General features: G+C 46.8%; 10 non-coding genes across 10 annotated transcripts; all 10 read left to right on the top strand.

Annotated features, from left to right (window-relative positions):
- The first annotated feature begins 2,806 nt into the window (after positions 1 to 2,806).
- LOC141196285 (U2 spliceosomal RNA) lies at positions 2,807 to 3,000 on the top strand. Its single transcript, XR_012268844.1, has one exon. It is a non-coding gene; the product is annotated as a U2 spliceosomal RNA (small nuclear RNA).
- Positions 3,001 to 4,123: 1,123 nt separating this feature from the next.
- LOC141196853 (U2 spliceosomal RNA) lies at positions 4,124 to 4,314 on the top strand. Its single transcript, XR_012269248.1, has one exon. It is a non-coding gene; the product is annotated as a U2 spliceosomal RNA (small nuclear RNA).
- Positions 4,315 to 5,433: 1,119 nt separating this feature from the next.
- On the top strand, positions 5,434 to 5,624 carry LOC141196854 (U2 spliceosomal RNA). The gene has a single exon (XR_012269249.1). It is a non-coding gene; the product is annotated as a U2 spliceosomal RNA (small nuclear RNA).
- Positions 5,625 to 6,745: 1,121 nt separating this feature from the next.
- On the top strand, positions 6,746 to 6,936 carry LOC141194482 (U2 spliceosomal RNA). The gene has a single exon (XR_012267108.1). It is a non-coding gene; the product is annotated as a U2 spliceosomal RNA (small nuclear RNA).
- A 1,121-nt stretch (positions 6,937 to 8,057) lies between these two features.
- Positions 8,058 to 8,248, top strand: LOC141194483 (U2 spliceosomal RNA). Its single transcript, XR_012267109.1, has one exon. It is a non-coding gene; the product is annotated as a U2 spliceosomal RNA (small nuclear RNA).
- Positions 8,249 to 9,364: 1,116 nt separating this feature from the next.
- Positions 9,365 to 9,555, top strand: LOC141194484 (U2 spliceosomal RNA). The gene has a single exon (XR_012267110.1). It is a non-coding gene; the product is annotated as a U2 spliceosomal RNA (small nuclear RNA).
- A 1,120-nt stretch (positions 9,556 to 10,675) lies between these two features.
- Positions 10,676 to 10,865, top strand: LOC141195884 (U2 spliceosomal RNA). The gene has a single exon (XR_012268455.1). It is a non-coding gene; the product is annotated as a U2 spliceosomal RNA (small nuclear RNA).
- Positions 10,866 to 11,987: 1,122 nt separating this feature from the next.
- On the top strand, positions 11,988 to 12,178 carry LOC141194485 (U2 spliceosomal RNA). The gene has a single exon (XR_012267111.1). It is a non-coding gene; the product is annotated as a U2 spliceosomal RNA (small nuclear RNA).
- A 1,122-nt stretch (positions 12,179 to 13,300) lies between these two features.
- On the top strand, positions 13,301 to 13,491 carry LOC141194486 (U2 spliceosomal RNA). The gene has a single exon (XR_012267112.1). It is a non-coding gene; the product is annotated as a U2 spliceosomal RNA (small nuclear RNA).
- Positions 13,492 to 14,614: 1,123 nt separating this feature from the next.
- On the top strand, positions 14,615 to 14,805 carry LOC141194488 (U2 spliceosomal RNA). Its single transcript, XR_012267114.1, has one exon. It is a non-coding gene; the product is annotated as a U2 spliceosomal RNA (small nuclear RNA).
- Positions 14,806 to 15,127: the final 322 nt, after the last annotated feature.

Raw genomic sequence — 15,127 nt, forward strand, 5'->3', positions numbered from 1 at the left:
ATTGGTGGGAATATGTTAAACTTGAGTTTCGCTGTTTCTTTCAGGCCAAGGGTCGACAACAGGCGTGTGAGAAGAGGAGGGACTTCAGAGGGCTGCAGCGCGAGCTGCGGTCGCTGCAGGACTTTCTTCACTGTGGCTGGGACGTGAGGGAGGAGCTGGAGGAGACCAAGAAGAGCCTGAAAAGGCACTTTGAGGAGGAGTCCAAGCGAATCGTCTTCCGTTCCAAAGTGGAGAATCTGGAGAAGGGTGAGAAATGTAACTCATTCTTTTTCAGGAAACTTCATGCCGGTCACACGCCCCTGAACGAGCTGCGAGACGAGAGCGGAAACATGCGACGTGGGAAGGAGGACGTGATGAGGGTCGTCAGCGACTTCTACAGCGAACTCTACTCCCACAAGACTACCGACCCCGACGCTGCTGATAACTTCCTGTCAGGTATCACTAACCATCTTGATCCTGCAGGCATGGCAGCCTTGGACAAACCTCTGATGGTGGGCGAATTGCTCTCTGCCGCTAAATCCTTTAGGACCGGCAGGACCCCGGGCAGTGATGGTCTTCCAGCGGAGCTCTATGTAGCGCTGGGAGACCTCATCTGTCCGGACCTGTTGGACCTGTACGAGGAGATGGTGGTGGAGGGTAGAATGCCTCCATCTTTGAGGGAAGGAATGGTCACGATCCTGTACAAGCGGAAGGGAGAGAGTTGCGACCTGAGGAATTGGCGTCCCATCACTCTGCTCAACGTGGACTACAAGATCCTGGCCAAGACGATGGCGACACGACTTAAGACGGTCATCGGACGGATCATCCACCCGGACCAGACCTGCGGCATCCCTGGACGTCGCATCGCAGACAGCCTCGCTCTCGTGCGGGACACGGTCGAGTACATCAAGGTCCGCCGCGCACACGCGGCCCTGGTCTCCTTGGATCAGGAGAAGGCCTTCGACCGGGTTTCCCACGAGTTCATGGGCCGAGCTCTGCACCGGTTAGGTTTGGGTAACATGTTTTGTTCGTATGTCCGTTTGATGTATTTTGATATCCACAGCTCGGTGTTGGTGAAAGGCTGGAAGACTGACCCCTTCCCTGTCCTCTCTGGGGTCAGACAAGGCTGCCCTCTATCACCTCTTCTTTTTGTTTGTGTTATAGAACTCTTCGCAGAGGCTATCCGGCAGAATGGAGAGATCAGAGGGATCACCGCACCGGGTCCGGGACGACACGAGGTCAAGTGCTCGCTCTACATGGACGACGTCACCGTCTTCTGCGCTGATCGTGGTTCAGTCGACGCCCTCGTCCAGACGTGTGAGAGGTTCGGCCGGGCTTCAGGGGCCAAAGTCAACTGCAGGAAGTCGGAAGCCATGCTCTTCGGGGATTGGCAGCCGGCCTCCTCCGCCCCCTTCCCCTTCAACATTCAACCGGATTTCCTCAAGGTGCTGGGAGTCTGGTTCGGGAAGGAAGGAGCGGCCCTCAAGTCCTGGCAAGAACGCTTGGCCAAGGTGAAGCAACGGATCGGACTCTGGAGCCTCAGACACCTCACTTGTGAGGGTAAGGCACTCGTCCTGCGTAATGAGGTCCTGCCCGTCTTGCAGTACACGGCGCAGGCCTGGCCCCCACACGTCACTGTGTGCAGGGCCATTACCAGGACAGTGTTTCACTTTGTCTGGGGATCCAAGATGGACAGAGTCAGGCGGGCCGTCATGTACAAGGAGCCTCGCAAGGGTGGGAAGGGCGTTCCAGATATCCCCACCCTCCTGCGATCCTCTTTTGTGTGTGATTGTGTCCGCCGGACTTTGCAAGTCAAGAATGGCTCCGCGGGCAGGTCCATGTCTCGCTTCTTCCTGCTTCCTCTTTGGAGGCGACTCGGCTGGGACAAGTGGGACAGCTCCTTCCCCTACAACTGGACGACGCCATGGTTCTATGGAGACGTCGTTCGATTTGTGGGGGAACATCAACTGGAGGGACTCAAGCCCGACTTGTGGAAGCCCAAAACTATCCACAAGCTCATCAGAGCCAAGGATGACGTGGAGAACATCACAGGACTTCACCAGGACACGCTGGAGACTGTGTGGACAAATGTGTCGTCTGACAGGCTGACCAACGGGCACAAGGACTTGTCGTGGATGGCGATTCAGGGCGGACTGCCCGTCCGGTCATTCATGCATGCCCGGAACCTGTGCAAGACCCGGTACTGCCCAAGGTGCCCCTTCGTGGAGAAAACATCTTTGCACACTTTTTGGGACTGCGGATTTGCACAGCGCCTGTTGACTGCCCTTGAGGACGACCTGAGGAACTCTGTCCCCAGGGCGAGCCTATCGCACCATTCTGTGCTTTACGGACTCTTCCCTGGGGTTCATACCGTCGGAGCCATCCAGGAGGCTTGGCGCCTTATGAACTGCTTCAAGGATGCCGTTTGGGTCGCCAGGAACCGGCTCATCTTGAGGAGGGAGAGGATGTCCATCCAGGACTGCCGCAGGCTGATCCACAGCCTGCTCAGAGACTATTCCATCGTGGACGGTCCGGAGGACGAGGATGAGGACTAAACCCCTCCTCCCCCTCTCCCCTTATGTGTCTTGTCTTTTAATAAAGCTTCGGGCCTGTGATTTTCCCCTCCCCATCCCCTTTTTCCCAATCCCCATCCCTTATCACGGTTCGTCGTACTGTATTGATTGACATGCTTTTTCTTTCATATTGAGTGTTTTGTGTAGCATAGGGGTGTGATGTGTCTAGTTAGTGCGTCGTATCCTCATGCTATGTAAATGTGATGTAGAATTCTGTGTGTACTGGGCTGCGGCACTGTACACTGTCTGTTAACTTATTTTTTGTGCTAATAAAAGATATATTCAATCAAAAAAATCTGTTCTTATCAGTTTAATATCTGATACATCCCCTATCTGGGGACCATATATTAAATGGATTTTTAGAACAGGGAGATGGAAAAAGAGCTTGCTCTGTCCACTCCACGCATTGACCTGGTATTGCAGTATCTCCAGGACCGGTGCACCCCTTCTTTAATGCAGTTTCTAAAATCAGAAAGAATTGAATTCAATGCTTTTTGTTCATTTTGCTTGTTTGTCGGATTTTGGGATGGACTCTTTGGCTTTGCTTTTCTTCTCCTCATTGGATTTTTCATGTTAAAAGTTGCAGAAGCCAGATGACAAGCTCATTTTGGTTCAACTTCAGCAACTGTGCATTGCATTGCCATGTAATGTAATGTAATGCAATGCTATCTATCTAGCTCTCCCTCTATACTTCCTTTTGGATAAACAGACATATTAGGCAAGCATTTTGGAGCTTTCACCTAAATAACTACAGGTGGTGAGATAAGCTGCACAATATAATTGACCTTTCAGTATATTGTTGCACACACACCATCTATTTAGCAAATGCCCTTGTTATCAACAGCAGCCTTTTAAACTCACCTGAGCTAACAGGTATGTGAGCTGGTTACTCTGCTGCGCTTAAAATTTCTTTTTTGGTTTGCTACAATGCCTTTTCTGAAACGTTGTCTCCCTCTGCTGGAACACTGACTTCTTTCATTTAATGCCTGCAGACTATAAAAGAGAAACCAACCCAAAAAGTTTGGTTGATTAGTCTGTGGCATTCTTTTAAACTGTTGCTTATGGCGGTCTCTGTGAGCTTCTCAGTGACATTCAGCCATCCAGGTATCCCGCCTGCAGTAGACGGAATGTGACAATGGAACGCTGGCTGCGCGTGTCATAATAGGCTCTGAGCCTTTATATACCTGCGCACAGCAGCAGCCACCTTCAGTCTGCTGCTGGACAGCCAGCAGCAGCAGCAGCAGGAGAGGTAATTAATCAGCAACCCTCCTGCTAAGGGTAGACAGCTGCTCGTTCCACCCCCCCCCCCCCGCCTTAATTGGTTCTCCTCCCTTCCAACGGTGTTGAGGCGGGTGGGAACAGCCGGGGGTTGAGGGTACTGTGCTAAAAGAGGTGGAGTTATGCAGATCTAAAACGCGTGGATTGCAGCAGCAGCAAGCCGAAAAGTGCAGGCATGTGAGGGATCTAGAGGTTGACAGCATGTCTTCTTAACGGGAGTCCAGGTGGCCATCTCCACAAATGGACTTTTCAGAATCCTTGGGTGGCACCGTAGTCGGAAACCAATTCTGGTTATCGCTTCTCGGCCTTTTGGCTAAGATCAAGTGTAGTATCTGTTCTTATCAGTTTAATATCTGATACGTCCCCTATCTGGGGACCATATATTAAATGGATTTTTAGAACAGGGAGATGGAAAAAGAGCTTGCTCTGTCCACTCCACGCATTGACCTGGTATTGCAGTATCTCCAGGACCGGTGCACCCCTTCTTTAATGCAGTTTCTAAAATCAGAAAGAATTGAATTCAATGCTTTTTGTTCATTTTGCTTGTTTGTCGGATTTTGGGATGGACTCTTTGGCTTTGCTTTTCTTCTCCTCATTGGATTTTTCATGTTAAAAGTTGCAGAAGCCAGATGACAAGCTCATTTTGGTTCAACTTCAGCAACTGTGCATTGCATTGCCATGTAATGTAATGTAATGCAATGCTATCTATCTAGCTCTCCCTCTATACTTCCTTTTGGATAAACAGACATATTAGGCAAGCATTTTGGAGCTTTCACCTAAATAACTACAGGTGGTGAGATAAGCTGCACAATATAATTGACCTTTCAGTATATTGTTGCACACACACCATCTATTTAGCAAATGCCCTTGTTATCAACAGCAGCCTTTTAAACTCACCTGAGCTAACAAGTATGTGAGCTGGTTACTCTGCTGCGCTTAAAATTTCTTTTTTGGTTTGCTACAATGCCTTTTCTGAAACGTTGTCTCCCTCTGCTGGAACACTGACTTCTTTCATTTAATGCCTGCAGACTATAAAAGAGAAACCAACCCAAAAAGTTTGGTTGATTAGTCTGTGGCATTCTTTTAAACTGTTGCTTATGGCGGTCTCTGTGAGCTTCTCAGTGACATTCAGCCATCCAGGTATCCCGCCTGCAGTAGACGGAATGTGGCAATGGAACGCTGGCTGCGCATGTCATAATAGGCTCTGAGCCTTTATATACCTGCGCACAGCAGCAGCCACGTTCAGTCTGCTGCTGGACAGCCAGCAGCAGCAGCAGCAGGAGAGGTAATTAATCAGCAACCCTCCTGCTAAGGGTAGACAGCTGCTCGTTCCACCCCCCCCCGCCTTAATTGGTTCTCCTCCCTTCCAACGGTGTTGAGGCGGGTGGGAACAGCCGGGGGTTGAGGGTACTGTGCTAAAAGAGGTGGAGTTATGCAGATCTAAAACGCGTGGATTGCAGCAGCAGCAAGCCGAAAAGTGCAGGCATGTGAGGGATCTAGAGGTTGACAGCATGTCTTCTTAACGGAAGTCCAGGTGGCCATCTCCACAAATGGACTTTTCAGAATCCTTGGGTGGCACCGTAGTCGGAAACCAATTCTGGTTATCGCTTCTCGGCCTTTTGGCTAAGATCAAGTGTAGTATCTGTTCTTATCAGTTTAATATCTGATACGTCCCCTATCTGGGGACCATATATTAAATGGATTTTTAGAACAGGGAGATGGAAAAAGAGCTTGCTCTGTCCACTCCACGCATTGACCTGGTATTGCAGTATCTCCAGGACCGGTGCACCCCTTCTTTAATGCAGTTTCTAAAATCAGAAAGAATTGAATTCAATGCTTTTTGTTCATTTTGCTTGTTTGTCGGATTTTGGGATGGACTCTTTGGCTTTGCTTTTCTTCTCCTCATTGGATTTTTTATGTTAAAAGTTGCAGAAGCCAGATGACAAGCTCATTTTGGTTCAACTTCAGCAACTGTGCATTGCATTGCCATGTAATGTAATGTAATGCAATGCTATCTATCTAGCTCTCCCTCTATACTTCCTTTTGGATAAACAGACATATTAGGCAAGCATTTTGGAGCTTTCACCTAAATAACTACAGGTGGTGAGATAAGCTGCACAATATAATTGACCTTTCAGTATATTGTTGCACACACACCATCTATTTAGCAAATGCCCTTGTTATCAACAGCAGCCTTTTAAACTCACCTGAGCTAACAGGTATGTGAGCTGGTTACTCTGCTGCGCTTAAAATTTCTTTTTTGGTTTGCTACAATGCCTTTTCTGAAACGTTGTCTCCCTCTGCTGGAACACTGACTTCTTTCATTTAATGCCTGCAGACTATGAAAGAGAAACCAACCCAAAAAGTTTGGTTGATTAGTCTGTGGCATTCTTTTAAACTGTTGCTTATGGCGGTCTCTGTGAGCTTCTCAGTGACATTCAGCCATCCAGGTATCCCGCCTGCAGTAGACGGAATGTGGCAATGGAACGCTGGCTGCGCGTGTCATAATAGGCTCTGAGCCTTTATATACCTGCGCACAGCAGCAGCCACCTTCAGTCTGCTGCTGGACAGCCAGCAGCAGCAGCAGCAGGAGAGGTAATTAATCAGCAACCCTCCTGCTAAGGGTAGACAGCTGCTCGTTCCACCCCCCCCCCCGCCTTAATTGGTTCTCCTCCCTTCCAACGGTGTTGAGGCGGGTGGGAACAGCCGGGGGTTGAGGGTACTGTGCTAAAAGAGGTGGAGTTATGCAGATCTAAAACGCGTGGATTGCAGCAGCAGCAAGCTGAAAAGTGCAGGCATGTGAGGGATCTAGAGGTTGACAGCATGTCTTCTTAACGGGAGTCCAGGTGGCCATCTCCACAAATGGACTTTTCAGAATCCTTGGGTGGCACCGTAGTCGGAAACCAATTCTGGTTATCGCTTCTCGGCCTTTTGGCTAAGATCAAGTGTAGTATCTGTTCTTATCAGTTTAATATCTGATACGTCCCCTATCTGGGGACCATATATTAAATGGATTTTTAGAACAGGGAGATGGAAAAAGAGCTTGCTCTGTCCACTCCACGCATTGACCTGGTATTGCAGTATCTCCAGGACCGGTGCACCCCTTCTTTAATGCAGTTTCTAAAATCAGAAAGAATTGAATTCAATGCTTTTTGTTCATTTTGCTTGTTTGTCGGATTTTGGGATGGACTCTTTGGCTTTGCTTTTCTTCTCCTCATTGGATTTTTCATGTTAAAAGTTGCAGAAGCCAGATGACAAGCTCATTTTGGTTCAACTTCAGCAACTGTGCATTGCATTGCCATGTAATGTAATGTAATGCAATGCTATCTATCTAGCTCTCCCTCTATACTTCCTTTTGGATAAACAGACATATTAGGCAAGCATTTTGGAGCTTTCACCTAAATAACTACAGGTGGTGAGATAAGCTGCACAATATAATTGACCTTTCAGTATATTGTTGCACACACACCATCTATTTAGCAAATGCCCTTGTTATCAACAGCAGCCTTTTAAACTCACCTGAGCTAACAGGTATGTGAGCTGGTTACTCTGCTGCGCTTAAAATTTCTTTTTTGGTTTGCTACAATGCCTTTTCTGAAACGTTGTCTCCCTCTGCTGGAACACTGACTTCTTTCATTTAATGCCTGCAGACTATAAAAGAGAAACCAACCCAAAAAGTTTGGTTGATTAGTCTGTGGCATTCTTTTAAACTGTTGCTTATGGCGGTCTCTGTGAGCTTCTCAGTGACATTCAGCCATCCAGGTATCCCGCCTGCAGTAGACGGAATGTGGCAATGGAACGCTGGCTGCGCGTGTCATAATAGGCTCTGAGCCTTTATATACCTGCGCACAGCAGCAGCCACCTTCAGTCTGCTGCTGGACAGCCAGCAGCAGCAGCAGCAGGAGAGGTAATTAATCAGCAACCCTCCTGCTAAGGGTAGACAGCTGCTCGTTCCACCACCCCCCCCGCCTTAATTGGTTCTCCTCCCTTCCAACGGTGTTGAGGCGGGTGGGAACAGCCGGGGGTTGAGGGTACTGTGCTAAAAGAGGTGGAGTTATGCAGATCTAAAACGCGTGGATTGCAGCAGCAGCAAGCCGAAAAGTGCAGGCATGTGAGGGATCTAGAGGTTGACAGCATGTCTTCTTAACGGGAGTCCAGGTGGCCATCTCCACAAATGGACTTTTCAGAATCCTTGGGTGGCACCGTAGTCGGAAACCAATTCTGGTTATCGCTTCTCGGCCTTTTGGCTAAGATCAAGTGTAGTATCTGTTCTTATCAGTTTAATATCTGATACGTCCCCTATCTGGGGACCATATATTAAATGGATTTTTAGAACAGGGAGATGGAAAAAGAGCTTGCTCTGTCCACTCCACGCATTGACCTGGTATTGCAGTATCTCCAGGACCGGTGCACCCCTTCTTTAATGCAGTTTCTAAAATCAGAAAGAATTGAATTCAATGCTTTTTGTTCATTTTGCTTGTTTGTCGGATTTTGGGATGGACTCTTTGGCTTTGCTTTTCTTCTCCTCATTGGATTTTTCATGTTAAAAGTTGCAGAAGCCAGATGACAAGCTCATTTTGGTTCAACTTCAGCAACTGTGCATTGCATTGCCATGTAATGTAATGTAATGCAATGCTATCTATCTAGCTCTCCCTCTATACTTCCTTTTGGATAAACAGACATATTAGGCAAGCATTTTGGAGCTTTCACCTAAATAACTACAGGTGGTGAGATAAGCTGCACAATATAATTGACCTATCAGTATATTGTTGCACACACACCATCTATTTAGCAAATGCCCTTGTTATCAACAGCAGCCTTTTAAACTCACCTGAGCTAACAGGTATGTGAGCTGGTTACTCTGCTGCGCTTAAAATTTCTTTTTTGGTTTGCTACAATGCCTTTTCTGAAACGTTGTCTCCCTCTGCTGGAACACTGACTTCTTTCATTTAATGCCTGCAGACTATAAAAGAGAAACCAACCCAAAAAGTTTGGTTGATTAGTCTGTGGCATTCTTTTAAACTGTTGCTTATGGCGGTCTCTGTGAGCTTCTCAGTGACATTCAGCCATCCAGGTATCCCGCCTGCAGTAGACGGAATGTGGCAATGGAACGCTGGCTGCGCGTGTCATAATAGGCTCTGAGCCTTTATATACCTGCGCACAGCAGCAGCCACCTTCAGTCTGCTGCTGGACAGCCAGCAGCAGCAGCAGGAGAGGTAATTAATCAGCAACCCTCCTGCTAAGGGTAGACAGCTGCTCGTTCCACCCCCCCCCGCCTTAATTGGTTCTCCTCCCTTCCAACGGTGTTGAGGCGGGTGGGAACAGCCGGGGGTTGAGGGTACTGTGCTAAAAGAGGTGGAGTTATGCAGATCTAAAACGCGTGGATTGCAGCAGCAGCAAGCCGAAAAGTGCAGGCATGTGAGGGATCTAGAGGTTGACAGCATGTCTTCTTAACGGGAGTCCAGGTGGCCATCTCCACAAATGGACTTTTCAGAATCCTTGGGTGGCACCGTAGTCGGAAACCAATTCTGGTTATCGCTTCTCGGCCTTTTGGCTAAGATCAAGTGTAGTATCTGTTCTTATCAGTTTAATATCTGATACGTCCCCTATCTGGGGACCATATATTAAATGGATTTTTAGAACAGGGAGATGGAAAAAGAGCTTGCTCTGTCCACTCCACGCATTGACCTGGTATTGCAGTATCTCCAGGACCGGTGCACCCCTTCTTTAATGCAGTTTCTAAAATCAGAAAGAATTGAATTCAATGCTTTTTGTTCATTTTGCTTGTTTGTCGGATTTTGGGATGGACTCTTTGGCTTTGCTTTTCTTCTCCTCATTGGATTTTTCATGTTAAAAGTTGCAGAAGCCAGATGACAAGCTCATTTTGGTTCAACTTCAGCAACTGTGCATTGCATTGCCATGTAATGTAATGTAATGCAATGCTATCTATCTAGCTCTCCCTCTAAACTTTCTTTTGGATAAACAGACATATTAGGCAAGCATTTTGGAGCTTTCACCTAAATAACTACAGGTGGTGAGATAAGCTGCACAATATAATTGACCTTTCAGTATATTGTTGCACACACACCATCTATTTAGCAAATGCCCTTGTTATCAACAGCAGCCTTTTAAACTCACCTGAGCTAACAGGTATGTGAGCTGGTTACTCTGCTGCGCTTAAAATTTCTTTTTTGGTTTGCTACAATGCCTTTTCTGAAACGTTGTCTCCCTCTGCTGGAACACTGACTTCTTTCATTTAATGCCTGCAGACTATAAAAGAGAAACCAACCCAAAAAGTTTGGTTGATTAGTCTGTGGCATTCTTTTAAACTGTTGCTTATGGCGGTCTCTGTGAGCTTCTCAGTGACATTCAGCCATCCAGGTATCCCGCCTGCAGTAGACGGAATGTGGCAATGGAACGCTGGCTGCGCGTGTCATAATAGGCTCTGAGCCTTTATATACCTGCGCACAGCAGCAGCCACCTTCAGTCTGCTGCTGGACAGCCAGCAGCAGCAGCAGCAGGAGAGGTAATTAATCAGCAACCCTCCTGCTAAGGGTAGACAGCTGCTCGTTCCACCCCCCCCCCGCCTTAATTGGTTCTCCTCCCTTCCAACGGTGTTGAGGCGGGTGGGAACAGCCGGGGGTTGAGGGTACTGTGCTAAAAGAGGTGGAGTTATGCAGATCTAAAAAGCGTGGATTGCAGCAGCAGCAAGCCGAAAAGTGCAGGCATGTGAGGGATCTAGAGGTTGACAGCATGTCTTCTTAACGGGAGTCCAGGTGGCCATCTCCACAAATGGACTTTTCAGAATCCTTGGGTGGCACCGTAGTCGGAAACCAATTCTGGTTATCGCTTCTCGGCCTTTTGGCTAAGATCAAGTGTAGTATCTGTTCTTATCAGTTTAATATCTGATACGTCCCCTATCTGGGGACATATATTAAATGGATTTTTAGAACAGGGAGATGGAAAAAGAGCTTGCTCTGTCCACTCCACGCATTGACCTGGTATTGCAGTATCTCCAGGACCGGTGCACCCCTTCTTTAATGCAGTTTCTAAAATCAGAAAGAATTGAATTCAATGCTTTTTGTTCATTTTGCTTGTTTGTCGGATTTTGGGATGGACTCTTTGGCTTTGCTTTTCTTCTCCTCATTGGATTTTTCATGTTAAAAGTTGCAGAAGCCAGATGACAAGCTCATTTTGGTTCAACTTCAGCAACTGTGCATTGCATTGCCATGTAATGTAATGTAATGCAATGCTATCTATCTAGCTCTCCCTCTATACTTCCTTTTGGATAAACAGACATATTAGGCAAGCATTTTGGAGCTTTCACCTAAATAACTACAGGTGGTGAGATAAGCTGCACAATATAATTGACCTTTCAGTATATTGTTGCACACACACCATCTATTTAGCAAATGCCCTTGTTATCAACAGCAGCCTTTTAAACTCACCTGAGCTAACAGGTATGTGAGCTGGTTACTCTGCTACGCTTAAAATTTCTTTTTTGGTTTGCTACAATGCCTTTTCTGAAACGTTGTCTCCCTCTGCTGGAACACTGACTTCTTTCATTTAATGCCTGCAGACTATAAAAGAGAAACCAACCCAAAAAGTTTGGTTGATTAGTCTGTGGCATTCTTTTAAACTGTTGCTTATGGCGGTCTCTGTGAGCTTCTCAGTGACATTCAGCCATCCAGGTATCCCGCCTGCAGTAGACGGAATGTGGCAATGGAACGCTGTCTGCGCGTGTCATAATAGGCTCTGAGCCTTTATATACCTGCGCACAGCAGCAGCCACCTTCAGTCTGCTGCTGGACAGCCAGCAGCAGCAGCAGCAGAAGAGGTAATTAATCAGCAACCCTCCTGCTAAGGGTAGACAGCTGCTCGTTCCACCCCCCCCCCCCGCCTTAATTGGTTCTCCTCCCTTCCAACGGTGTTGAGGCGGGTGGGAACAGCCGGGGGTTGAGGGTACTGTGCTAAAAGAGGTGGAGTTATGCAGATCTAAAACGCGTGGATTGCAGCAGCAGCAAGCCGAAAAGTGCAGGCATGTGAGGGATCTAGAGGTTGACAGCATGTCTTCTTAACGGGAGTCCAGGTGGCCATCTCCACAAATGGACTTTTCAGAATCCTTGGGTGGCACCGTAGTCGGAAACCAATTCTGGTTATCGCTTCTCGGCCTTTTGGCTAAGATCAAGTGTAGTATCTGTTCTTATCAGTTTAATATCTGATACGTCCCCTATCTGGGGACCATATATTAAATGGATTTTTAGAACAGGGAGATGGAAAAAGAGCTTGCTCTGTCCACTCCACGCATTGACCTGGTATTGCAGTATCTCCAGGACCGGTGCACCCCTTCTTTAATGCAGTTTCTAAAATCAGAAACAATTGAATTCAATGCTTTTTGTTCATTTTGCTTGTTTGTCGGATTTTGGGATGGACTCTTTGGCTTTGCTTTTCTTCTCCTCATTGGATTTTTCATGTTAAAAGTTGCAGAAGCCAGATGACAAGCTCATTTTGGTTCAACTTCAGCAACTGTGCATTGCATTGCCATGTAATGTAATGTAATGCAATGCTATCTATCTAGCTCTCCCTCTATACTTCCTTTTGGATAAACAGACATATTAGGCAAGCATTTTGGAGCTTTCACCTAAATAACTACAGGTGGTGAGATAAGCTGCACAATATAATTGACCTTTCAGTATATTGTTGCACACACACCATCTATTTAGCAAATGCCCTTGTTATCAACAGCAGCCTTTTAAACTCACCTGAGCTAACAGGTATGTGAGCTGGTTACTCTGCTGCGCTTAAAATTTCTTTTTTGGTTTGCTACAATGCCTTTTCTGAAACGTTGTCTCCCTCTGCTGGAACACTGACTTCTTTCATTTAATGCCTGCAGACTATAAAAGAGAAACCAACCCAAAAAGTTTGGTTGATTAGTCTGTGGCATTCTTTTAAACTGTTGCTTATGGCGGTCTCTGTGAGCTTCTCAGTGACATTCAGCCATCCAGGTATCCCGCCTGCAGTAGTCGGAATGTGGCAATGGAACGCTGGCTGCGCGTGTCATAATAGGCTCTGAGCCTTTATATACCTGCGCACAGCAGCAGCCACCTTCAGTCAGCTGCTGGACAGCCAGCAGCAGCAGCAGCAGGAGAGGTAATTAATCAGCAACCCTCCTGCTAAGGGTAGACAGCTGCTCGTTCCACCCCCCCCCCCCGCCTTAATTGGTTCTCCTCCCTTCCAACGGTGTTGAGGCGGGTGGGAACAGCCGGGGGTTGAGGGTACTGTGCTAAAAGAGGTGGAGTTATGCAGATCTATAACGCATGGATTGCAGCAGCAGCATGCCGAAAAGTGCAGGCATGTGAGGGATCTAGAGGTTGACAGCATGTCTTCTTAACGGGAGTCCAGGTGGCCATCTCCACAAATGGACTTTTCAGAATCCTTGGGTGGCACCGTAGTCGGAAACCAATTCTGGTTATCGCTTCTCGGCCTTTTGGCTAAGATCAAGTGTAGTATCTGTTCTTATCAGTTTAATATCTGATACGTCCCCTATCTGGGGACCATATATTAAATGGATTTTTAGAACAGGGAGATGGAAAAAGAGCTTGCTCTGTCCACTCCACGCATTGACCTGGTATTGCAGTATCTCCAGGACCGGTGCACCCCTTCTTTAATGCAGTTTCTAAAATCAGAAACAATTGAATTCAATGCTTTTTGTTCATTTTGCTTGTTTGTCGGATTTTGGGATGGACTCTTTGGCTTTGCTTTTCTTCTCCTCATTGGATTTTTCATGTTAAAAGTTGCAGAAGCCAGATGACAAGCTCATTTTGGTTCAACTTCAGCAACTGTGCATTGCATTGCCATGTAATGTAATGTAATGCAATGCTATCTATCTAGCTCTCCCTCTATACTTCCTTTTGGATAAACAGACATATTAGGCAAGCATTTTGGAGCTTTCACCTAAATAACTACAGGTGGTGAGATAAGCTGCACAATATAATTGACCTTTCAGTATATTGTTGCACACACACCATCTATTTAGCAAATGCCCTTGTTATCAACAGCAGCCTTTTAAACTCACCTGAGCTAACAGGTATGTGAGCTGGTTACTCTGCTGCGCTTAAAATTTCTTTTTTGGTTTGCTACAATGCCTTTTCTGAAACGTTGTCTCCCTCTGCTGGAACACTGACTTCTTTCATTTAATGCCTGCAGACTATAAAAGAGAAACCAACCCAAAAAGTTTGGTTGATTAGTCTGTGGCATTCTTTTAAACTGTTGCTTATGGCGGTCTCTGTGAGCTTCTCAGTGACATTCAGCCATCCAGGTATCCCGCCTGCAGTAGTCGGAATGTGGCAATGGAACGCTGGCTGCGCGTGTCATAATAGGCTCTGAGCCTTTATATACCTGCGCACAGCAGCAGCCACCTTCAGTCAGCTGCTGGACAGCCAGCAGCAGCAGCAGCAGGAGAGGTAATTAATCAGCAACCCTCCTGCTAAGGGTAGACAGCTGCTCGTTCCACCCCCCCCCCCCCGCCTTAATTGGTTCTCCTCCCTTCCAACGGTGTTGAGGCGGGTGGGAACAGCCGGGGGTTGAGGGTACTGTGCTAAAAGAGGTGGAGTTATGCAGATCTATAACGCATGGATTGCAGCAGCAGCATGCCGAAAAGTGCAGGCATGTGAGGGATCTAGAGGTTGACAGCATGTCTTCTTAACGGGAGTCCAGGTGGCCATCTCCACAAATGGACTTTTCAGAATCCTTGGGTGGCACCGTAGTCGGAAACCAATTCTGGTTATCGCTTCTCGGCCTTTTGGCTAAGATCAAGTGTAGTATCTGTTCTTATCAGTTTAATATCTGATACGTCCCCTATCTGGGGACCATATATTAAATGGATTTTTAGAACAGGGAGATGGAAAAAGAGCTTGCTCTGTCCACTCCACGCATTGACCTGGTATTGCAGTATCTCCAGGACCGGTGCACCCCTTCTTTAATGCAGTTTCTAAAATCAGAAAGAATTGAATTCAATGCTTTTTGTTCATTTTGCTTGTTTGTCGGATTTTGGGATGGACTCTTTGGCTTTGCTTTTCTTCTCCTCATTGGATTTTTCATGTTAAAAGTTGCAGAAGCCAGATGACAAGCTCATTTTGGTTCAACTTCAGCAACTGTGCATTGCATTGCCATGTAATGTAATGTAATGCAATGCTATCTATCTAGCTCTCCCTCTATACTTCCTTTTGGATAAACAGACATATTAGGCAAGCATTTTGGAGCTTTCACCTAAATAACTACAGGTGGTGAGATAAGCTG

This window comes from Phyllobates terribilis, unplaced genomic scaffold, assembly GCF_046119375.1.
Source record: "Phyllobates terribilis strain yellow unplaced genomic scaffold, ASM4611937v1 Scaffold_74__1_contigs__length_7073193, whole genome shotgun sequence".
NCBI classification, from domain to species: domain Eukaryota; kingdom Metazoa; phylum Chordata; class Amphibia; order Anura; family Dendrobatidae; genus Phyllobates; species Phyllobates terribilis.